This window comes from Ranitomeya imitator, chromosome 4 (assembly GCF_032444005.1).
Source record: "Ranitomeya imitator isolate aRanImi1 chromosome 4, aRanImi1.pri, whole genome shotgun sequence".
NCBI lineage: Eukaryota > Metazoa > Chordata > Amphibia > Anura > Dendrobatidae > Ranitomeya > Ranitomeya imitator.
The window spans coordinates 348,843,498-348,868,968 of record NC_091285.1 but is presented as its reverse complement, the minus strand read 5'-3'; positions in this window follow the sequence as shown (position 1 = coordinate 348,868,968).

The following is a 25,471-nucleotide window of genomic DNA, read 5'->3' as shown; positions in this document are numbered from 1 at the left end:
GATCTAGACAGGAGAGAGTAAAGTTTATCTTCTGTAATGGCAGAGAATCTGGTTTGGAAGAAGAGGGCTGAGTAGTTATGATGAGGAACTGTGGGGCCTTAGGGCAAAGCTTTTTTGATGTTGTCAATTGTTTTTTCTTGAAAAATGAGGCAAAGTATTTAGCTAAGATTAGAGGAAAGGGAGAAGGTGCTGGGGGACAGAGGTGAGAATTGAAAGTGTTGAAAAGCTGTTTAGGGTTGTGAGACAGAAGGTATGAGAGATGAGAAGTATGTTTGTTTTGCAGCAGTGAGGTTGGACTTGAAATTGGTGAGAGACTGTATGTGATTATTGAATAGGATCTTTTTAGCACTCCTGGAAACCCGCCTCAGGTCTTTAGACAGGCTGGTATGCTAGGGTTGCCTGTTGATTGTGCAAGTTTTGGTGTGTGATGGTGGCAACCGAATCGAGAGTTGCAGCTGCTGTGGTATTAAATAAAGTGGTAGCAGTATCGCCATCATGTAAGGAACCTATGTCTGCCAGAAGGAGAAGGGACGCAGAAAATGAGCGTAAATCAAGGTGTTTGAAATTTCTGCAATGGTGTGCAAGTTTGTGGAGTGGGGCTTGTGCACATGGAGATGAGAGAAAATAGATTTTAAGTAGGTTGTGATCAGATAGGGGTAGAGGGTGAGGTAGAGAGGTTAAATAGAGAACAGCAGTGGGTGAAGATGAGGTTCAGTATGTGGCCATCTTTGTGAGTGGCTGCGAAGGACCATTGAGCAAGGCCAAAGAAGGAAGTAAGTGATAGAAGCTTGGAGACTGAATGGGAAGTGTCAATGGGGATATTTAAGTTACCCATGATGTTAATAGGAGTTTTTCAGTGGAATGGAAATGAAGTAACCAGGAGGTTAAGTGGTCAAACAAGGTGGTGGCTCCCCCTGGGGGTAGTAAATAAAAGCCAGCTTGGGTTTGGAGAGGACTAGTGTGACATGAGCAGAACACACTTAAGTACATTTATAGAGCCAGCATTAAAATGTCTATGACAAGTGTGTACATGAGATAATTTTGCAACAGAACTGGGGTTAAATTGCCATAGAACTGAGGATAACAACACAAAAATCCACTTTTATCTTTTAAAGACAAAGAAACATATGGTGTAGTCTTTCAAATAGAATAAAATAATTAGTTTACAAGCAGTATAAATAGATAACATGCTGAGACATAAGGTCTCAATTTCATAGTGATATATTCTGCAGTAATAAAGTCCTTTGGCAAATAGATATTATGGGGTACTTTTGACAAGTTGCTAATGAATAGAGCAAGATCAAGCTGGCAATAATTAATGAGACTTTAAAACAGATTGTTTTACATATTTCATAAAATGTAGCCTTAGGATGAATAGACATTTTACATTAAAAGAATAAAATAAAACACAAAATTAGTTGCAATACATGCAGTGTAGTAAGCCTTTTTCTGTCGCCAACTATAAATTGGATCTCCAAAGGTTCATTTACATTAGCCAACCGGCAGCACTAAATGACAGCTAATCAGTTACTTGTTCGCTAGTTGCTTTAACCTGTCAGCAGTTTTTTGCTTCTTAATCTGAGAGCACCATGATGTAGGTACAGAGACCCTGATTCCTGAAATGAGTCACTTACTGGGCTGTGTTTTGATGTTTCAATATAATGCGTGTTTTATCAGCAGATTATAACTACAGGATTAGGTGTCTCGTGCCAGATAGTCCAATGCCCTCCCTCCACCAGTGATGAGGTGGCACCCAATTCAGGGGACTCCAGTACCTGGTGAGAGGTTCGCTATGTGTTATCCCTATGTTAGATTTTATGCCATTTGGCTCTTCATGGAGGTTTATTAAGGGATTTCCCAAAGGCCAGCGCTAACCTTGGGTTTATCACAAGCCTGATCCTTATGGAACAAATAGAATTGTTAAGATCCATTGAAGGTGGGTGTAATTAATAGGCTTGGTGGTTCTGGGGCTTTTACAGGTGGCAGACCTTTCTTTTCTCATGTATATATGGAAATGTGAACTTCATTGATATTGTTCTAGACATGGTACTGGATGTCAGTTAATGGTGTTCTTATTTGGTGCTCGTATATGTGTGTATTTCTTAGTGATTTTTTCAATAAACTTTGTACATTTATCTTTTTAATCAAAAAATAATGCTCCTGGTGTTCTCCTTTGGAATATGAATATTTAGGAGTTGTGGATATAGGGGCCGTGATATGGTTCTTGGTTACCTACTAACACGAGTTTAAATGTGTTTACAATATACAGTGTACAAAGAAAGCTGCCACACAGTTGTTGGGTTGGGGTTGCACTGGGATCAAAATCTGAGCTCTGTTAGATATCGAACTGAGTGAACTGTGATTCTATCACAGCTGCTGCACCCAGTAAACTAAGTGATACATCTCTGGAATCAGGGTCTTTGTACCTACATCACACTGCTGTCGGATTACATAACAAAAACCTGCTGACAGATTCCCTTTCACAGCCCGCCTACACAGATATATCTTGCTTCAGATGCGCACAAAACAATTGTTCAGACACAACAGCTTGTGCCATTGGCTGTTGAAAGCACATGTCCCTCTAAATAAAGAGTGGACATTTTGTTTTAGTGCCATTTTGTTAGTATAACAGTGTGGAGAGGCTGCTCATGATGCTGCTCCTGGGTGCTGATAGATTTTAGCTAGTTAGCTAGGCAGTTGTTTCTAAGTAAGAGAGTTTAGATAGCTAGTGTCCTGTGTGGCTGTGAAATCAACTTTCCAGCAGATTTTATTTTTCTTGTGCCATTAGTGAGGTCCACAGACAGACATCAGGACACATTTCATAGAAGTGTGCTGCGCACTGCTTCTATTGTGCTCCATGCACGAGTAGACCTTTCAAAATCATTTTTTTTTCAGTTGCTAAACATGTCTCAGCAAGGTATATGTCACCTTGTCTTTTAGCACTGCAGAACTTAATCTGTGTGAAGAGGTGTTGCATAGTAAAATAAACTATTTTTGTCAGTTGATAACGTCACACCATATCTCACTTTGTCATTTAGTGGCGGTGAAATTTATATTTGTGCAGAGCTGTTGCAGAGTAAAAAAATATTTTTTTCTTTTTCTAAACATGATACAGCACGCCATATCCCACCTTGCCATTTAGTGGCAGTGAATTTCAGCTGTGTGCAGAGCTGTTGCAGAGTAAAAAAAACACATTTTTTTTCTGTTGACATATGTGATTCAGCAACGCATATCTCACCTTGTCATTTAGTGCCGCAGAACCTAATCTGTGTACTGCGCTTTTTCAGAGTAAAAATAACTATTTTTTTCAGTTGCTAACATGATTCTGCATGCCATATTTCACCTTGTCATTTAGTGGCAGTGAAATTCATCTTTGTGCACAGCTGTTGCAGACTAAAAAAAGATAATTATTTATGTTACAAATATGATACACCCTGCCATATCCCACCTTGTCATTTAGTGGTGGTGAAATTCAATTATGTGTACAGCTGTTGCACAGTAAAAAAATTATTTTTTTTTCAGTTGCTAGTGTGATTCAGTACACCATATCTCACTTTATAGTTTAGTGGCACTGAAATTCATGTTTGTGCACAGCTGTTGCAGAGTAAAAAAATATTTTCTTTTGTTACAAACGTGATATAGCACTCCATATCACACCTTCTCATTTTGTGGTGGTGAAATTCAGCTGTTTGAAGAGCTCATAAGAAAAATAAAAAATATATATTTTTTATGACAAACGTGATACAGTAGACTAGATCTGAGTTTAACCCCTTCCCGACCTTTGACGCCACGTAGGCGTCATGATAGTCGGTGCCAATCCGACCTGTGACGCCTATGTGGCGTCATGGAAAGATCGCGTCCCTGCAGATCCGGTGAAAGGGTTAACTCCCATTTCACCCGATCTGCAGGGACAGGGGGAGTGGCAGTTTAGCCCAGGGGGGGTGGCTTCACCCAGCCGTGGCTACGATCGCTCTGATTGGCTGTTGAAAGTGAAACTGCCAATCAGAGCGATTTGTAATATTTCACCTATTAAAACTGGTGAAATATTACAATCCAGCCATGGCTGATGCTGCAATATCATCGGCCATGGCTGGAAACACTAATGTGCCCCCACCCCACCCCACCCCACCGATCGCCCCCCCCCCAGTCCTCCAATCAGTGCTATGCACCGCTCCGTCCTGTGCTCCGCTCCCCCATGCTCTTGTCCGCTCCCCCCATGCTCCAATCACCCCCCTGTGCTCCGATCCAACCCCCCTGCACTCCTATCCACCCCCTGTGCTTCGATCCACCCCCCGTGCTCCGATCCACCCCCCCGTGCTCCGTTCCACCCCCCATGCTCCGATTTCCCCCCCCCCCCATGCTCCCCCCCACCCCATCATACTTACCGATCCTGCCGGGGTCCGTCCATCTTCTCCCTGGGCGCCGGCATCTTCCAAAATGTCGGGCGCATGCGCAGTGCGCCCGCCGAATCTTCCGGCCGGCAGATTTGTTCCAAAGTGCATTTTGATCACTGAGATATAATCTATCACAGTGATCAAAATAAAAAAAATAATAAATGACCCCCCCCCCCCCTTTGTCACCCCCATAGGTAGAGACAATAAAAAAAATAAAGATTTTTTTTTTTCCACTAAGGTTAGAATAAGGTTAGAATAGGGTTAGGGTTAGGGTTTCGGTATGTGCACACATATTCTGTTCCTCTGCTGATTTTTCCGCTGCGGATTTGATAAATCCGCAGTGCTAAACCGCTGCGGATTTATGGCGGATTTACCACGGTTTTTCTGCGCATTTCACTGCTGTTTTACAACTGCGATTTTCTATTGGAGCAGTTGTAAAACCGCTGCGGAATCCGCAGAAAGAAGTGACATGCTGCAGAATGTAAACCCCTGCATTTCCGTGCAGTTTTTCCGCAGCATGTGTACAGCGATTTTTGTTTCCCATAGGTTTACATTGAACTGTAAACTCATGGGAAACTGCTGCGGATCCGCAGCATTTTCCGCAGCTTGTGCACATACCTTTAGAATTAGGCTATGTGCACACGGTGCGGATTTGGCTGCGGATCCGCAGCAGATTGGCCGCTGCGGATTCGCAGCAGTGTTCCATCAGCTTTACAGTACCAAGTAAACCTACGGAAAACCAAATTCGCTGTGCCCATGGTGCGGAAAATACAGCGCGGAAACGCTGCGTTGTATTTTCCGCAGCATGTCAATTCTTTGAGCGGATTCCGCAGCGTTTTACACCTGTTCCTCAATAGAAATCCACAGATGAAATCCGCACAAAAAACACTGGAAATCGCAGTGCCTTTTACCCGCGGATTTTTCAAAAATGATGCTGAAAAATCTCACACGCAACGTGGGCACATAGCCTTAGGGTTAGGGTTGGAATTAGGGTTGTGGTTAGGGTTGTGATTAGGGTTATGGCTACAGTTGGGATTAGGGTTAGGGGTGTGGTGGATTTAGTGTTGGAGGTAGAATTGAGGGGTTTCCACTGTTTAGGCACATCAGGGGTCTCCAAACGCAACATGGCGCCGCCATTGATTCCAGCCAATCTTGTATTCAAAAAGTCAAATGGTGCTCCCTCACTTCCGAGCCCCGACATGTGCCCAAACAGTGGTTTACTCCCACATATGGCGTATCAGTGTACTCAGGACAAACTGCGCAACAATTACTGGGGTCCAATTTCTCCTGTTACCCTTGTGAAAATAAAAAAATGCTTGCTAAAACATCATTTTTGAGGAAAGAAAAATGATTTTTTATTTTCACGGCTCTGCGTTGTAAACGTGTGTGAAGCACTTGGTGGTTCAAAGTGCTCAACACATATCTAGATAAGTTCCTTGGGGGGTCTAGTTTCTAAAATGGGGTCACTTGTGGGGGGTTTCTACTGTTTAGGCACACCAGGGGCTCTGCAAACGCAACATGATGCCTGCAGAACATTCCATCAAAGTCTGCATTTCAAAAGTCACTACTTCCCTTCTGAGCCCCGACGTGTGCCCAAACAGTGGTTTACCCCCACACATGGGGTATCAGCGTACTCAGGAGAAACTGGACAACAACTTTTGGGGTCCAATTTATCCTTTAACCCTTGGGAAAATAAAAAATTCTGGGCTAAATTATTATTTTTGAGAAAAGAAAACGTATTTATTATTTTCACGGCTCTGCATTATAAACTTCTGTGAAGCATTTGGGGGTTCAAAGTGCTCACCACACATCTAGATAAGTTCCTTTCAGGGTCTAGTTTCCAAAATGGGGTCACTTGTGGGGGGTTTCTACTGTTTAGCCACATCAGGGGCTCTGCAAACGCAACGTGACGCCCGCAGAGCATTCCATCAAAGTCTGCATTTCAAAACGTCACTACTTCACTTCCGAACCCCGGCATGTGCCCAAACAGTGGTTTACCCCCACATATGGGGTATCAGCATACTCAGGAGAAACTGGACAACAACTTTTGGGGTCAAATTTCTCCTGTTACCCTTGGGAAAATAAAAAATTGCAGTCTAAAAGATCATTTTTGAGAAAATAATTTTGTTTTTTTTATTTTCATGGCTCTGCATTATAAACTTCTATGAAGCACTTGGGGGTTCAAAGTCCTCACCACACATCTAGATTAGTTCCTTTGGGGGTCTAGGTTCCAAAATGGGGTCATTTGTGGGGGATCTCCAATGTTTAGGCACACAGGGGCTCTCCAAACGTGACATGGTGTCCGCTAATGATTGGAGCTAATTTTCCATTTAAAAAGCCAAATGGCGTGCCTTCCCTTCCGAGCCCTGCCGTGCGCCCAAACAGTGGTTTATCCCCACATATGGGGTATCAGCGTACTCAGGACAAACTGGACAACAACATTTGGGGTCCAATTTCTCCTATTACCCTTGGCAAAATAGGAAATTCCAGGCTAAAAAATCATTTTTGAGGAAAGAAAAATTATTTTTTATTTTCATGGCTCTGCGTTATAAACTTCTGTGAAGCACTTGGGGGTTTAAAGTGCTCAATATGCATCTAGATAAGTTCCTTTGGGGGTCTAGTTTCCAAAATGGGGTCACTTGTGGGGGAACTCCAATGTTTAGGCACACAGGGGCTCTCCAAACGCGACATGGTGTCCGCTAACAATTGGAGCTAATTTTCCATTCAAAAAGTCAAATGGCGCGCCTTCCCTTCCGAGCCCTGCCGTGTGCCCAAACAGTAGTTTACCCCCACATATGAGGTATCGGCGTACTCGGGAGAAATTGCCCAACAAATTTTAGGATCCATTTTATCCTATTGCCCATGAAAAAATTGAGGCGAAAAGAATTTTTTTGTGAAAAAAAGTACTTTTTCATTTTTACGGATCAATTTGTGAAGCATCTGGGGGTTCAAAGTGCTCACTATGCATCTAGATAAGTTCGTTGGGGCGTCTAGTTTCCAAAATGGGGTCACTTGTGGGGGAGCTCCAATTTTTAGGCACACGGGGGCTCTCCAAACGTGACATGGTGTCCGCTAAAGAGTGGAGCCAATTTTTCATTCAAAAAGTCAAATGGCGCTCCTTCCCTTCCAAGCCCTGCCGTGCGCACAAACAGTGGTTTACCCCCACATATGAGGTATCAGCGTACTCAGGACAAATTGGACAACAACATTCTTGGTTCAGTTTCTCCTCTTACCATTGGGAAAATAAAAAAATTGTTGCTAAAAAATAATTTTTGTGACTAAAAAGTGAAATGTTCATTTTTTCCTTCCATGTTGCTTCTGCTGCTGTGAAGTACCTGAAGGGTTAATAAACTTCTTGAATATGGTTTTGAGTACCTTGAGGGGTGCAGTTTTTAGAATGGTGTCACTTTTGGGTATTTTCAGCCATATAGACCCCTCAAACTGACTTCAAATGTGAGGTGGTCCCTAAAAAAAATGGTTTTGTAAATTTCGTTGTAAAAATGAGAAATCGCTGGTCAAATTTTAACCCTTATAACTTCCTAGCAAAAAAAAATTTTGTTTCCAAAATTGTGCTTATGTAAAGTATACATGTGGGAAATGTTATTTATTAACTATTTTGTGTCACATAACTCTCTGGTTTAACAGAATAAAAATTCAAAATGTGAAAATTGCAAAATTTTCAAAATTTTCGCCAAATTTCCATTTTTATCACAAATAAACGCAGAATTTATTGACCTAAATTTATGACTAACATGAAGCCCAATATGTCACGAAAAAATATTCTCAGAACCGCTAGGATCCGTTGAAGCGTTCCTGAGTTATTACCTCATAAAGGGACACTGGTCAGAATTGCAAAAAACGGCAAGGTCTTTAAGGTCAAAATAGGCTGGGTCATGAAGGGGTTAAAATTGTTTGGAGCAGATACCATGTTTATATCACCCTGAAAGTGATTTAGTTGTACTCCATGACTGGTGCTTTGGGATATGTGCCTTATCTATGTCTGTATTTTTCTTGTCCTATATTTTATCATTGGACCAGGGTTGGGTTTTGGGGGAGCGGTTGGGAATGGGGGGAAGATTATGGGGTAGTTTGGTGAAAATTCTGTTATGTTCTTAAAACTTTAATAAAAATTATCTGATTAAAAAAAAATTGTTTGGAGTATGTATTCCATTGAATACAGGCCTCATCCACACACAAAAATACTTTCTTCTGTTACTAACATGATACAGTAGGGGAGATCTCAGTTTGAAATTGCTTGGAGCAAATCTTTTATGCTATACTGGCCTTATCCTCACAGAAACAAGTCTTTCTTCTGTTACTAGCATAATATAGTAGGGGAAATCTCAGTTTGAAATTGTTTGGAGCATATCTTCTAAGTTATACAGGCCTCAACTACTCAAAAAAAAATATTCTGTTAATAACGTGATACAGTAAGGGAGATCTCAGTTTGAAATTGTTTGGAACATATAGTATATATATAGGCCTCATTCACAGTAAAAAAAAAAATATATATACTTTCTTCTGTTTGTAACGTCATACAGCAGGCCAGATGTCAATTTGAAATTTTTGGGTGCTGATATTGTTCTCTATACAGGGGTACCCATGATAAAATCGAAATTGGTTTTCTCACTATCGTGCTACCTATGCAGGCTACATTTCATCTTTTCATTCTTTGGTGCAGATATTGTTCTCCATACAGGGGTACACATGATAAAATAATAATTTATTCTGTTACTATCGTGCTCCAAAAAGATGCCACATTTGAGGTTGTAATTCTTTTGTGTGAGATTCTGCACTATCCAAGCCTCGTCCACAGTAAAAAATCTATTTTTTTTTCTGTTACCACTGTGATATATAAAGCAGGCCACATTTGATCTTTTAATTATTTTGGGTAGGTATTGTGCTCCAGCCAGGAGTCCATATTTTACAATGTAATGTCTTTGTGCTAATAGAGTGATCCTGAAAACTGCAGCTGAGGGATTTCCTGTGCTCCAGTTTTCCTCCTAGTGTACTATGGATCCATATTTTTGCCATCTAATCTGCCATCATGAATCTGCAAAAACCTTAGTCCATACCCTCATCATCTCTCGCCTTGACTACTGCAACCTCCTGCTCTGTGGCCTCCCCTCTAACACTCTCGCACCCCTCCAATCTATTCTAAACGCTGCTGCCCGACTAATCCACCTGTCCCCCCGCTATTCCCCGACCTCTCCCCTCTGTCAATCCCTTCACTGGCTCCCCATTGCCCAGAGACTCCACTACAAAACCCTAACCATGACGTACAAAGCCATCCACAACCTGTCTCCTCCATACATCTGTGACCTCGTCTCCTGGTACTTACCTACACGCAACCTCCAATCCTCACAAGATCTCCTACTCTACTCCCCTCTTATCTCCTCTTCCCACAATCGGTGAAACAATTGTAGTACACATACTACACACATAAATCACATACAAAAATGTCAGATAGTTAATATCTATAATAAAGTGTAATGTGATACGTGTGCATGTAAGGACCAAAATACTAGGGACAACTGTAAGACAGGAATCCTAATACATCACGAGAAGAACACAGCCACTATGTCCCCTAAAATATCAACCTTTATTCAATCAATATAAAACAGAGAACATCAGAACAAGTTCATTCAGTAAAAAATGGGGTTGGTAAGACCAACTAAATAACAACACCACTGTACACAGAAAAGGGCTACATGGTGCCCCCCATAGCAATGGCGCACAAAAAATATAGTGCAAATAATGCAGTGATTATTAATCCATAATCTATGTGGGAATACAGGCCAGAATAGTAATGTTGTCTCGTACATATAACCCAAAAAGGGGGATCAACTATGCACATAAGCAACAAATATACTGCTAATGCAGATGGGCACAGACGCCCATTATGTCCATAGTTAATCCCAAGTAATCACCAGTACATGAAAAAATGGCCACAAATAAAACCCAGATAATTACCTACAGGTGCGCCAGCATTGGGGATCCAGAGCCCACCCCGACGCGCGTTTCGGAGCGCTACAATGGCTCCTTCCTCAGGGGGTGTAAGCGGTAGATGTCCGCAATGGTTTTAGGCGCCATGACGCCGGAAATAGCTGACGGCGCATGCGCACCTACAGCGGACACTGCCAACCAGCACGCCGCCGCCATCCGGAACCGGAAGTGCGCGGGCCCACGCAATCCGGCACCACATGACAGCGGACGTCATGGAGGACAGCCCACACAGGAGCACACGCGCCGAGACACATCCCGGACACCATATTAACTGAGGGCACATAAAGGGGCAAAGGACACATATAAATTAACGCAGTAGCGTGAACAGTAAGCGGAATGCATAATACAACTTATGGCCACATAGTATAAATAAATACCATACAAAAAAGGGGGGGGGTTTGTCAGACCCTAAAGTACTACAGTGCAATACATTCCACATAAACTATATCGCTGCTCAAAATCCCTAAACACAGCTACGGCAACCCAGAAAACCCATACAACATACAAAAACAAAGCAAGAACAACATGCACATTGTACATAAAAAATAATATATACACAGGACAATAAACAGAAATATATAACCACAAAACAAACGTATGAACACATGTACATAGAAATACACAGCCATATAAACCATATAGGCACTGTTCATGTATGGAGAGAGGTATAGGTGGTAAAGACGATATAAATAAATGTTCGGCAACAATGCCATATCCGCCTAACGTTCCAGATATCCCCAATGATCGCAGATATATGTGGCATGATGAACACCTACCTAAAAACAAAACAGCAAAAAAACAAAATAAGACATACTTAAAAACAAGGTGTATATAATCAGCTGGCTTCTATAAGGTGAGAGATACACTATTACAGAAAAGGAGCAAACGAAATATGCTCATTTAGTCCTTGTGGGTGGATTGTACCTAATGTCCAATTCCACTTGGACTCAAGCTGCGCAAGACGCTTGGAGAGGTTTCCCCCTCTTATATTGATCTGAAGTAGATCAATGCCTCTAACCCTTAAAAGTTTCTCATTACAATCATGGAAGTCACGGAAATGCCGTGGAATGGTTTTGAGGGTGGATGCGTCCGCACAGGAGGCCGCCGCGTCAATGCCCAGTACGTGTTCCCGGATACGGACTTTAAGCTGCCGTGTGGTAAGACCAACATAGATCAAACCACACGGACAGGTTGCATAGTAGATCACGTACCGGGAAACACAAGTGATATGTTGTTTGATGGTAAAGTTTTTAGAACCATCAAAGTTAGAAAAAGAACCACACTTATCGACATTAGGGCACGCGACACACCTACCGCACGGAACGCATCCACCCCCCAACCTCGCAGCATCCAAGAAAGTAGGCACCGTCTGCCCAACATAGTGACTCCTAGTCAATCTATCCCTGAGATTCCGCGCTCGCCTAAACGTGATCGCAGGATTATCCGGGAGAATTTTAGCCAGAATAGAATCGGCCTTTAAGATGGGCCAAGCATTTTTAACCGCCGTACGTAATCTCTCATGCTGGAGATTATAAGTGGTAATCAATTTAACTCCATTGTTGGTGTTGGATTTAACAGGAGCTCTACCATAAAGTAGGTTATTGCGATTAGCATACTTGGCCTGATGATACGCCTTCTTAATGCTACGACCACTATAACCTCTGGATAGGAAGCGCTGTTTTAGTTCCTCTGCCCGAACCTCAAAGTCTGAATCGTTAGAACAGATCCACCGAAGGCGGAGGAATTAGCCAATAGGTATTGCCTGGACCATATGGCGCGGATGGCAGGATGACGCATGAAGCAAGGTATTAGTAGCAGTACGCTTACGATAGATATCTGTCTGGATAAGACCGGATCTGTCCTTATAAATAGTAACATCGAGAAAATCAATTTTCTCGGCATCCCACACCGGGGTAAGGCGAATATTTAGATCGTTGCTGTTTAAGGAGGCTATAAATTGCGCAAGGTCGACGGCGGTGCCCTGCCAGACAAAAAAGATGTCGTCGATATACCATGTCCATAAAAGGACACGATCTATCGACCCCTGTTTGTCTGACAGGAAGAGATCCCTCTCCCACAACCCCAGGAACAAATTAGCGTAGGCAGGCGCAAAGGCCGCACCCATCGCTGTGCCCTGGAGCTGTAGGTAGAAGGATCCCTTGAACACAAAAAAATTGTGTGTGAGGGTGAACTCGAGAAGCTCCAGGATGAGGTCCCTCAAAGGTAATGCCAAAGTGGACGTGCTGAGAAAAAACTGTACAGCACGTAGCCCATCACTATGTCGGATGTTAGTGTAGAGGGACTCAACATCAACTGAAGCAAAAAGAGTATCACCCTCCAAGCACAAGCCGTCGACTTTGCGCAATAGATCCCCAGTATCTTTTAAGAAGGAGGGAAGTGTCAGCACTAGAGGTTGAAGATGGTAGTCAATCCACCTATTGACCTGCTCCAGGAAATTCCCCCTCCCAGACACAATTGGACGGCCGGGCGGTGACATAATATCCTTATGTACTTTTGGGAGGAGGTATAGTGTGGCAATTGTAGGTTCCCTGACAGTAAGTGCCGAAGCCAAGTCCTTAGTGACAATGTCGTTGTCTAGTGCTCTTTTTAGAATAGACTCCAGCTTGGCACTAAAGGCAGCAAGGGGATTGTATGTCAGTTTTTTGTAACACACAGTGTCATTCAGCTGGCGAAACGCCTCCCTTTCATACATCGTTTTGGGCCATACAACGACATTGCCACCCTTATCGGCTGGCTTCAGCACTACGTCAGGGAGATCTTGAAGATACCTAAGTCTAACTCTTTCTTCTCTAGTTAGATTATCTCCTCCCCCCCCATACCTAGGAATTTTCAGGAATTCATTGGTCACCACCCGTACGAACCAATCGATGCTGGGACAAAGCGAAAACGGGGGGAATCTCATGGAGCGTGGCCGAATACATGGGGGAATCTTACCTCCTGAGTTATCATGCTCGAGTGCCAACTCCTCAAGGATCCTTATAGCCTCCTGCTCTTCTTCTGTAGGAAAAAGACGTTGGAATTCATCGTTATAAAAATGGCGTTTAAACAGCAACGATCTAGCGAAAATATGCAGATCCTTCACCGCAGTGAAGGCGTCGAACCCCGGTGTGGGAGAAAAGGACAGACCCCTACCCAAGACAGAAATATCCACCTCTGATAACTCGTATTTACTGAGGTTAATTACCTTATTATCCCTACCATCCGCGCCAGCCTGACCCCAGGGACGCCTTTTATAAGGATGGTATGCATGATTGCGAAGTCTGTGGGTATCATTCAACCCACCAGAGGTAGCTGAGGAGGCCGACACATCCGTTTAACTGCTTATAGACGAGATAGACAAATTTGACGGTATTCTGCGTATAGTACTGTTGTTTCTCCACAGATATACCTTTTTAGTCTGGTAATCTTTTATATCTCTGTTGTACTTTGACATTTGATTATCCTGAATTTTCTTAATTACTAGATCCATAGTCCACAAGGACTAAATGAGCATATTTCGTTTGCTCCTTTTCTGTAATAGTGTATCTCTCACCTTATAGTAGCCAGCTAATTATATACACCTTGTTTTTAAGTATGTCTTATTTTGTTTTTTTGCTGTTTTGTTTTTAGGTAGGTGTTCATCATGCCACATATATCTGCGATCATTGGGGATATCTGGAACGTTAGGCGGATATGGCATTGTTGCCGAACATTTATTTATATCGTCTTTACCACCTATACCTCTCTCCATACATGAACAGTGCCTATATGGTTTATATGGCTGTGTATTTCTATGTACATGTGTTCATACGTTTGTTTTGTGGTTATATATTTCTGTTTATTGTCCTGTGTATATATTATTTTTTATGTACAATGTGCATGTTGTTCTTGCTTTGTTTTTGTATGTTGTATGGGTTTTCTGGGTTGCCGTAGCTGTGTTTAACGGCTCTTTTTGAGCAGCGATATAGTTTATGTGGAATGTATTGCACTGTAGTACTTTAGGGTCTGACAAACCCCCCCCTTTTTTGTATGGTACTTATATATACTATGTGGCCATAAGTTGTATTATGCATTCCGCTTACTGTTCACGCTACTGCGTTAATTTATATGTGTCCTTTGCCCCTTTATGTGCCCTCAGTTAATATGGTGTCCAGGATGTGTCTCGGCGCGTGTGCTCCTGTGTGGGCTGTCCTCCATGACGTCCGCTGTCATGTGGTGCCGGATTGCGTGGGCCCGCGCACTTCCGGTTCCGGATGGTGGCGGCGTGCTGGTTGGCAGTGTCCGCTGTAGGTGCGCATGCGCCATCGGCTATTTCCGGCGTCATGGCGCATAAAACCATTGCGGACATCTACCGCTTACACCCCCTGAGGAAGGAGCCGTTGTAGCGCTCCGAAACGCGCGTCGGGGTGGACTCTGGATCCCCCCATGCTGGCGCACCTGTAGGTAATTATCTGGGTTTTATTTGTGGCCATTTTTTCATGTACTGGTGATTACTTGGGATTAACTATGGACATAATGGGCGTCTGTGCCCATCTGCATTAGCAGTATATTTGTTGCTTATGTGCATAGTTGATCCCCCCTTTTTGGGTTATATGTACGAGACAACATTACTATTCTGGCCTGTATTCCCACATAGATTATGGATTAATAATCACTGCATTATTTGCACTATATTTTTTGTGTGCTATTGCTATGGGGGGCACCATGTAGCCCTTTTCTGTGTACAGTGGTGTTGTTATTTAGTTGGTCTTACCAACCCCATTTTTTACTGAATGAACTTGTTCTGATGTTCTGTGTTTTATATTGATTGAATAAAGGTTGATATTTTAGGGGACATAGTGGCTGTGTTCTTCTCGTGATGTATTAGGATTCCTGTCTTACAGTTGTCCCTAGTATTTTGGTCCTTACATGCACACGTATCACATTACACTTTATTATAGATATTAACTATCTGACATTTTTGTATGTGATTTATGTGTGTAATATATGTACTACAATTGTTTCACCAATTGTTATTGCTGTGTTATGCACAGGTTTTCTAATTGTGGACGTTATGGACTACCGCGCATGTGAACAAGCGTGGCTCAAACAATCGGATCAAGTGTTTGGTGCTAATGGGGTTGATACTCAATCGGTGACTGATCCCAGCGGGGAGGATAAACTTGTATATATGAAAACAGCATTACTGAAAAGGTCCAGGTTGTGGTGGAACAGACTGTTTTTAGAAAAATATGCCTCTAGTAATATGATCCCGAGAGGACTGAGGGTGCGGGTTATCCCTACTTTTCCTGTTGAAGATGAGTCGTTTATTTCTAAATGGGAGGAGGCGTGTGATACATGCTCTAAAGTATTTCTTCAACTCCTCATTAATCAGAATACAGGTCAGATCATGGAATTGGATAAATCCATAGATGTTGCTCAGGCTGAAATCCGTAGAAATTGCTCTGCTGAGCGTATTGAGACATTTGAAAGTGATCTTAATAAAACTATGGATCTAGTAATTAAGAAAATTCAGGATAATCAAATGTCAAAGTACAACAGAGATTTAAAAGATTACCAGACTAAAAATGTATATCTGTGGAGAAACAACAGTACTATACGCAGAATACCGTCAAATTTGTCTATCTCGTCTATAAGCAGTCAATCGGATGTGTCGGCCTCCTCAGCTACCTCTGGCGGGTTGAATGATACCCACAGACTTCGCAATCATGCATACCATCCTTATAAAAGGCGTCCCTGGGGTCAGGCTGGCGCGGATGGTAGGGATAATAAGGTAATTAACCTCAGTAAATACGAGTTATCAGAGGTGGATATTTCTGTCTTGGGTAGGGGTCTGTCCTTTTCTCCCACACCGGGGTTCGACGCCTTCACTGCGGTGAAGGATCTGCATATTTTCGCTAGATCGTTGCTGTTTAAACGCCATTTTTATAACGATGAATTCCAACGTCTTTTTCCTACAGAAGAAGAGCAGGAGGCTATAAGGATCCTTGAGGAGTTGGCACTCGAGCATGATAACTCAGGAGGTAAGATTCCCCCATGTATTCGGCCACGCTCCATGAGATTCCCCCCGTTTTCGCTTTGTCCCAGCATCGATTGGTTCGTACGGGTGGTGACCAATGAATTCCTGAAAATTCCTAGGTATGGGGGGGAGGAGATAATCTAACTAGAGAAGAAAGAGTTAGACTTAGGTATCTTCAAGATCTCCCTGACGTAGTGCTGAAGCCAGCCGATAAGGGTGGCAATGTCGTTGTATGGCCCAAAACGATGTATGAAAGGGAGGCGTTTCACCAGCTGAATGACACTGTGTGTTACAAAAAACTGACATACAATCCCCTTGCTGCCTTTAGTGCCAAGCTGGAGTCTATTCTAAAAAGAGCACTAGACAACGACATTGTCACTAAGGACTTGGCTTCGGCACTTACTGTCAGGGAACCTACAATTGCCACACTATACCTCCTCCCAAAAGTACATAAGGATATTAGGTCACCGCCCGGCCGTCCAATTGTGTCTGGGAGGGGGAATTTCCTGGAGCAGGTCAATAGGTGGATTGACTACCATCTTCAACCTCTAGTGCTGACACTTCCCTCCTTCTTAAAAGATACTGGGGATCTATTGTGCAAGGTCGACGGCTTGTGCTTGGAGGGTGATACTCTTTTTGCTTCAGTTGATGTTGAGTCCCTCTACACTAACATCCGACATAGTGATGGGCTACGTGCTGTACAGTTTTTTCTCAGCACGTCCACTTTGGCATTACCTTTGAGGGACCTCATCCTGGAGCTTCTCGAGTTCACCCTCACACACAATTTTTTTGTGTTCAAGGGATCCTTCTACCTACAGCTCCAGGGCACAGCGATGGGTGCGGCCTTTGCGCCTGCCTACGCTAATTTGTTCCTGGGGCTGTGGGAGAGGGATCTCTTCCTGTCAGACAAACAGGGGTCGATAGATCGTGTCCTTTTATGGACACGGTATATCGACGACATCTTTTTTGTCTGGCAGGGCACCGCCGTCGACCTTGCGCAATTTATAGCCTCCTTAAACAGCAACGATCTAAATATTCGCCTTACCCCGGTGTGGGATGCCGAGAAAATTGATTTTCTCGATGTTACTATTTATAAGGACAGATCCGGTCTTATCCAGACAGATATCTATCGTAAGCGTACTGCTACTAATACCTTGCTTCATGCGTCATCCTGCCATCCGCGCCATATGGTCCAGGCAATACCTATTGGCCAATTCCTCCGCCTTCGGCAGATCTGTTCTAACGATTCAGACTTTGAGGTTCGGGTGGAGGAACTAAAACAGCGCTTCCTATCCAGAGGTTATAGTGGTCGTAGCATTAAGAAGGCGTATCATCGGGCCAAGTATGCTAATCGCAATAACCTACTTTATGGTAGAGCTCCTATTAAATCCAACACCAACAATGGAGTTAGATTGATTACCACTTATAATCTCCAGCATGAGAGATTACGTACGGCGGTTAAAAATGCTTGGCCCATCTTAAAGGCCGATTCTATTCTGGCTAAAATTCTCCCGGATAATCCTGCGATCACGTTTAGGCGAGCGCGGAATCTCAGGGATAGATTGACTAGGAGTCACTATGTTGGGCAGACGGTGCCTACTTTCTTGGATGCTGCGAGGTTGGGGGGTGGATGCGTTCCGTGCGGTAGGTGTGTCGCGTGCCCTAATGTCGATAAGTGTGGTTCTTTTTCTAACTTTGATGGTTCTAAAAACTTTACCATCAAACAACGTATCACTTGTGCTTCCCGGTACGTGATCTACTATGCAACCTGTCCGTGTGGTTTGATCTATGTTGGTCTTACCACACGGCAGCTTAAAGTCCGTATCCGGGAACACGTACTGGGCATTGTCGCGGCGGCCTCCTGTGCGGTCGCATCCACCCTCAAAACCATTCCGCGGCATTTCCGTGACTTCCATGATTGTAATGAGAAACTTTTAAGGGTTAGAGGCATTGATCTACTTCAGATCAATATAAGAGGGGGAAACCTCTCCAAGCGTCTTGCGCAGCTTGAGTCCAAGTGGATTTGGACATTAGGTACAATCCACCCACAAGGACTAAATGAGCATATTTCGTTTGCTCCTTTTCTGTAATAGTGTATCTCTCACCTTATAGAAGCCAGCTGATTATATACACCTTGTTTTTAAGTATGTCTTATTTTGTTTTTTTGCTGTTTTGTTTTTAGGTAGGTGTTCATCATGCCACATATATCTGCGATCATTGGGGATATCTGGAACGTTAGGCGGATATGGCATTGTTGCCGAACATTTATTTATATCGTCTTTACCACCTATACCTCTCTCCATACATGAACAGTGCCTATATGGTTTATATGGCTGTGTATTTCTATGTACATGTGTTCATATGTTTGTTTTGTGGTTATATATTTCTGTTTATTGTCCTGTGTATATATTATTTTTTATGTACAATGTGCATGTTGTTCTTGCTTTGTTTTTGTATGTTGTATGGGTTTTTGGGTTGCCGTAGCTGTGTTTAGCGGCTCTTTTTGAGCAGCGATATAGTTTATGTGGAATGTATTGCACTGTAGTACTTTAGGGTCTGACAAACCCCCCCCCTTTTTTGTATGGTACTTATATATACTATGTGGCCATAAGTTGTATTATGCATTCCGCTTACTGTTCACGCTACTGCGTTAATTTATATGTGTCCTTTGCCCCTTTATGTGCCCTCAGTTAATATGGTGTCCGGGATGTGTCTCGGCGCGTGTGCTCCTGTGTGGGCTGTCCTCCATGACGTCCGCTGTCATGTGGTGCCATATTGCGTGGGCCCGCGCACTTCCGGTTCCGGATGGCGGCGGCGTGCTGGTTGGCAGTGTCCGCTGTAGGTGCGCATGTGCCGTCGGCTATTTCCGGCGTCATGGCGCCTAAAACCATTGCGGACATCTACCGCTTACACCCCCTGAGGAAGGAGCCGTTGTAGCGCTCCGAAACGCGCGTCGGGGTGGGCTCTGGATCCCCCCATGCTGGCGCACCTGTAGGTAATTATCTGGGTTTTATTTGTGGCCATTTTTTCATGTACTGGTGATTACTGTGATTAACCCCTTCCCGACCTGTGACACAGCGTATGCGTCATGAAAGTCGGTGCCAATCCGACCTGTGACGCATATGCTGTGTCACAGAAAGATCGCGTCCCTGCAGATCGGGTGAAAGGGTTAACTCCCATTTCACCCGATCTGCAGGGACAGGGGGAGTGGTAGTTTAGCCCAGGGGGGGTGGCTTCACCCCCTCGTGGCTACGATCGCTCTGATTGGCTGTTGAAAGGGAAACTGCCAATCAGAGCGATTTGTAATATTTCACCTAAAAAAATGGTGAAATATTACAATCCAGCCATGGCCGATGCTGCAATATCATCGGCCATGGCTGGAAATACTAATGTGCCCCCACCCCACCGATCGCGCCCCCCAGCCCCCCGATCTGTGGCCCGCTCCCCTCCGTCCTGTGCTCCGCTCCCCCGTCCTCCTGTCCGCTCCCCCCGTGCTCCAATCACACCCCCCCGTGCTCCAATCAAACCCCCCCGCACTCCGATCCCCCCGTGCTCCGATCCACCCCCCCTGCACACCGATCCACCCCCCCTGCACACCGATCCACCCGCCCGCACACCGATCACTCTCCCCCATGCTCCGATCCCTCCCCCCCCGTGCTCCGACGCCCCCCCGTGCCCTGATCTCCCCCCCCTGTGCCCTGATCTCCCCCCCTTATACTTACCGATCCTGGCGGGGTCCGTCCGTCTTCTTCCCCGGGCGCCGCCATGTTCCAAAATGGCGGGCGCATGCGCAGTGCGCCCGCCGAATCTTCCGGCCGGCAGATTCGTTCCAATGTGAATTTTGATCACTGTGATATAATCTATCACAGTGGTCAAAATAAAAAAACAGTAAATGACCCCCCCCCCCATTTGTCCCCCATAGATAGGGACAATAATAAAATAAAGAATTTTTTTTTTTTCCACTAAGGTTGGAGTTAGAACTAGGGTTAGGGTTAGGGTTAGGGGTAGGGTTAGGGGTAGGGTTAGGGGTAGGGGTAGGGTTAGGGGTAGGGTTAGGGGTAGGGTTAGGGGTAGGGGTAGGGTTAGGGGTAGGGTTAGGGGTAGGGGTAGGGTTAGGGGTAGGGTTAGGGTTAGGGTTTCGGTATGTACACACGTATTCTGGTCCTCTGCGGATTTTTCCGCAGCGGATTTGATAAATCCGCAGTGCTAAACCGCTGCGGATTTATGGCAGATTTACCGCGGTTTTTCTGCGCATTTCACTGCGGTTTTACAACTGCGATTTTCTATTGGAGCAGTTGTAAAACCGCTGTGGAATCCGCAGAAAGAAGTGACATGCTGCGGAATGTAAACCGCTGCGTTTCCGTGCAGTTTTTCCGCAGCATGGGCACAGCGATTTTTGTTTCCCATAGGTCTACATTGAACTGTAAACTCATGGGAAACTGCTGCGGATCCGCAGCGTTTTCCGAAGCGTGTGCACATACCTTTAGAATTAGGCTATGTGCACACGGTGCGGATTTGGCTGCGGATCCGCAGCAGATTGGCCGCTGCGGATCCGCAGCAGTGTTCCATCAGGTTTACAGTACCATGTAAACCTATGGAAAACCAAATCCGCTGTGCCCATGGTGCGGAAAATACCGCACGGAAACGCTGCGTTGTATTTTCCGCAGCATGTCAATTCTTTGTGCGGATTCCGCAGCGTTTTACACCTATTCCTCAATAGGAATCCGCAGGTGAAATCCGCGGTAAATCCGCAGGTAAAACGCAGTGCCTTTTACCCGCGGATTTTTCAAAAATGGTGCGGAAAATCTCACACGAATCCGCAACGTGGGTACATAGCCTTAGGGTTAGGGTTGGGTTGGAATTAGGGTTGTGGTTAGGGTTAGGGGTGTGTTGGGGTTAGGGTTGTGGTTAGGGGTGTGTTGCGGTTAGGGTTGTGGTTAGGGTTACGGCTACAGTTGGGATAAGGGTTAGGGGTGTGTTGGCGTTAGAATTGAGGGGTTTCCACTGTTTAGGCACATCAGGGGGTCTCCAAACGCAACATGGCGCCACCATTGATTCCAGCCAATCTTGTATTCAAAAAGTCAAATGGTGCTCCTTCCCTTCCGAGCCCCAACGTGTGCCCAAACAGTGGTTTACCCCCACATATGGGGTATCAGTGTACTCAGGACAAACTGGGCAACAATTACTGGGGTCCAATTTCTCCTGTTACCCTTGAGAAAATAAAAAATTGCTTGCTAAAACATCATTTTTGAGGAAAGAAAAATGATTTTTTATTTTCACGGCTCTGCGTTGTAAACGTCTGTGAAGCACTTGGGGGTTCAAAGTGCTCACCACATATCTAGATAAGTTCCTTGGGGGGTCTAGTTTCCAAAATGGGGTCACTTGTGGGGGGTTTCTACTGTTTAGGCACACCAGGGGCTCTGCAAACGCAACGTGACGCCCGCAGACCATTCCATCAAAGTCTGCATTTCAAAAGTCACTACTTCCCTTCTGAGCCCCGACGTGTGCCCAAACAGTGGTTTACCCCCACATATGGGGTATCAGCGTACTCAGGAGAAACTGGACAACAACTTTTGGGGTCCAATTTCTCCTGTAACCCTTGGGAAAATAAAAAATTCTGGGCTAAAAAATTATTTTTGAGGAAAGAAAACGTATTTATTATTTTCACTGCTCTGTGTTATAAACTTCTGTGAAGCACTTGGGGGTTCAAAGTGCTCACCTCACATCTAGATAAGTTCCTTTCGGGGTCTAGTTTCTAAAATGGGGTCACTTGTGGGGGGTTTCTACTGTTTAGCCACATCAGGGGCTCTGCAAACGCAACGTAACGCCCGCAGAGCATTCCATCAAAGTCTGCGTTTCAAAACGTCACTACTTGACTTCCGAGCCCCGACATATGCCCAAACTGTGGTTTACCCCCACATATGGGGTATCAGCGTACTCAGGAGAAACTGTACAACAACTTTTGAGGTCAAATTTCTCCTGTTACCCTTGGGAAAATAATAAATTGCAGGCTAAAAAATCATTTTAGAGAAAATAAAATTTTTATTTTATTTTCATGGCTCTGCGTTATAAACTTCTGTGAAGCACTTGGAAGTTCAAAGTCCTCACCACACATCTAGATTAGTTCCTTTGGGGGTCTAGGTTCCAAAATGGGGTCATATGTGGGGGATCTCCAATGTTTAGGCACACAGGGGCTCTCCAAACGTGACATGGTGTCCGCTAATGATTGGAGCTAATTTTCCATTTAAAAAGCCAATTGGCGTGCCTTCCCTTCCGAGCCCTGCCGTGCGCCCAAACAGTGGTTTACCCCCACATATGGGGTATCAGCGTACTCAGGACAAACTGGACAACAACATTAGCGGTCCAATTTCTCCTATTACCCTTGGCAAAATAGGAAATTCCAGGCTAAAAATCATTTTTGAGGAAAGAAAAATTATTTTTTATTTTCATGGCTCTGCATTATAAACTTCTGTGAAGCACCTGGGGGTTTAAAGTGCTCAATATGCATCTAGATAAGTTCCTTGGGGGGTCTAGTTTCCAAAATGGGGTCACTTGTGGGGGAGCTCCAATGCATAGGCACACAGGGGCTCTCTAAACGCGACATGGTGTCCGCTAACAATTGGAGCTAATTTTCCATTCAAAAAGTCAAATGGCGCGCCTTCCCTTCCGAGCCCTGCCGTGTGCCCAAACAGTGGTTTACCCCCACATATGAGGTATCGGCGTACTCGGGAGAAATTGCCCAACAAATTTTAGGATTCATTTTATCCTATTGCCCATGTGAAATTGAAAAACTGAGGCGAAAAGAATTTTTTTGTGAAAAAAAAAGTACTTTTTCATTTTTACAGATCAATTTGTGAAGCACCTGAGGGTTTAAAGTGCTCAATATGCATCTAGATAAGTTCCTTGGGGGGTCTAGTTTCCAAAATGGGGTCATTTGTGGGGGAGCTCCAATGTTTAGGCACACGGGGGCTCTCCAAACACGACATGGTGTCCGCTAACGATGGAGATAATTTTTCATTCAAAAAGTCAAATGGCGCTCCTTCCCTTCCGAACCTTACCATGTGCCCAAACAGTGGTTTACCCCCACATGTGAGGTATCGGTGTACTCATGAGAAATTGCCCAACAAATTTTAGGATCCATTTTATCCTGTTGCCCATGTGAAAATGAAAAAAATTGAGGCTAAAAGAATTTTTTTGTGAAAAAAAAGTACTTTTTCATTTTTACGGATCAATTTGTGAAGCCCCCGGGGGTTCAAAGTTCTCACTATGCATCTAGATAAGTTCCTTGCGGCGTCTAGTTTCCAAAATGGGGTCACGTGTGGGGGAGCTCCAATTTTTAGGCACACGGGGGCTCTCCAAACGTGACATGGTGTCCGCTAAAGAGTGGAGCCAATTTTTCATTCAAAAAGTCAAATGGCGCTCCTTCCCTTCCAAGCCCTGCCGTGCGCCCAAACAGTGGTTTACCCCCACATATGAGGTATCAGCGTACTCAGGACAAATTGGACAACAACTTTCGTGGTTCAGTTTCTCCTTTTACCATTGGGAAAATAAAAAAATTGTTGCTAAAAGATAATTTTTGTGACTAAAAAGTTAAATGTTCATTTTTTCCTTCCATGTTGCTTCTGCTGCTGTGAAGCACCTGAAGGGTTAAAAAACTTCTTGAATGTGGTTTTGAGCACCTTGAGGGGTGCATTTTTTAGAATGGTGTCACTTTCGGGTATTTTCAGCCATATAGACCCCTCAAACTGACTTCAAATGTGAGGTGGTCCCTAAAAAAAATGGTTTTGTAAATTTCGTTGTAAAAATGAGAAATCGCTGGTCAAATTTAACTCTTATAACTTCCTAGCAAAAAAAAATTTTGTTTCCAAAATTGTGCTGGTGTAAAGTAGACATGTGGGAAATGTTATTTATTAACTATTTTGTGTCACATAACTCTCTGGTTTAACAGAATAAAAATTCAAAATGTGAAAATTGCGAAATTTTCAAAATTTTCGCCAAATTTCTGTTTTTATCACAGATTAACGCAGAATTTATTGACCTAAATTTACCACTAACATGAAGCCCAATATGTCACGAAAAAACAATCTCAGAACCGCTAGGATCCGTTGAAGCGTTCCTGAGTTATTACCTCATAAAGGGACACTGGTCAGAATTGCAAAAAACGGCCAGGTCATTAAGGTCAAAACAGGCTGGGTCATGAAGGGGTTAACTATGGACATAATGGGCGTCTGTGCCCATCTGCATTAGCAGTATATTTGTTGCTTATGTGCATAGTTGATCCCCCCTTTTTGGGTTATATGTACGAGACAACATTACTATTCTGGCCTGTATTCCCACATAGATTATGGATTAATATCACTGCATTATTTGCACTATATTTTTTGTGCGCCATTGCTATGGGGGGCACCATGTAGCCCTTTTCTGTTTACAGTGGTGTTGTTATTTAGTTGGTCTTACCAACCCCATTTTTTACTGAATGAACTTGTTCTGATGTTCTGTGTTTTATATTGATTGAATAAAGGTTGATATTTTAGGGGACATAGTGGCTGTGTTCTTCCCACAATCGTATACAAGATTTCTCTCGCGTATCACCCCTACTCTGGAACCCTCTACCACAACACATCAGACTCTCGCCTACCATCGAAACCTTCAAAAAGAACCTGAAGACCCACCTCTTCCGACAAGCCTACAACCTGCAGTAACCACCGACCGACTAAACCGCTGCATGACCAGCTCTATCCTCGCCCACTGTATCCTCACCCATCCCTTGTAGATTGTGAGCCTTCGCGGGCAGGGTCCTCACTCCTCCTGTACCCGTTAGGACTTGTATTGTTTAAGATTATTGTACTTGTTTTTATTATGTATACCCCTCCTCACATGTAAAGTGCCATGGAATAAATGGCGCTATAACAATAAATAATCTATATATATAATTGCCTAAGGGTTTATCCGTCTGTCTGTCTGTCTGTCTGTCTTTCTGTCTGTCTGTCTGTCTGTCTGTCCTGGAAATCCCGCGTCTCTGATTGGTCGAGGCCGCCAGGCCTCGACCAAT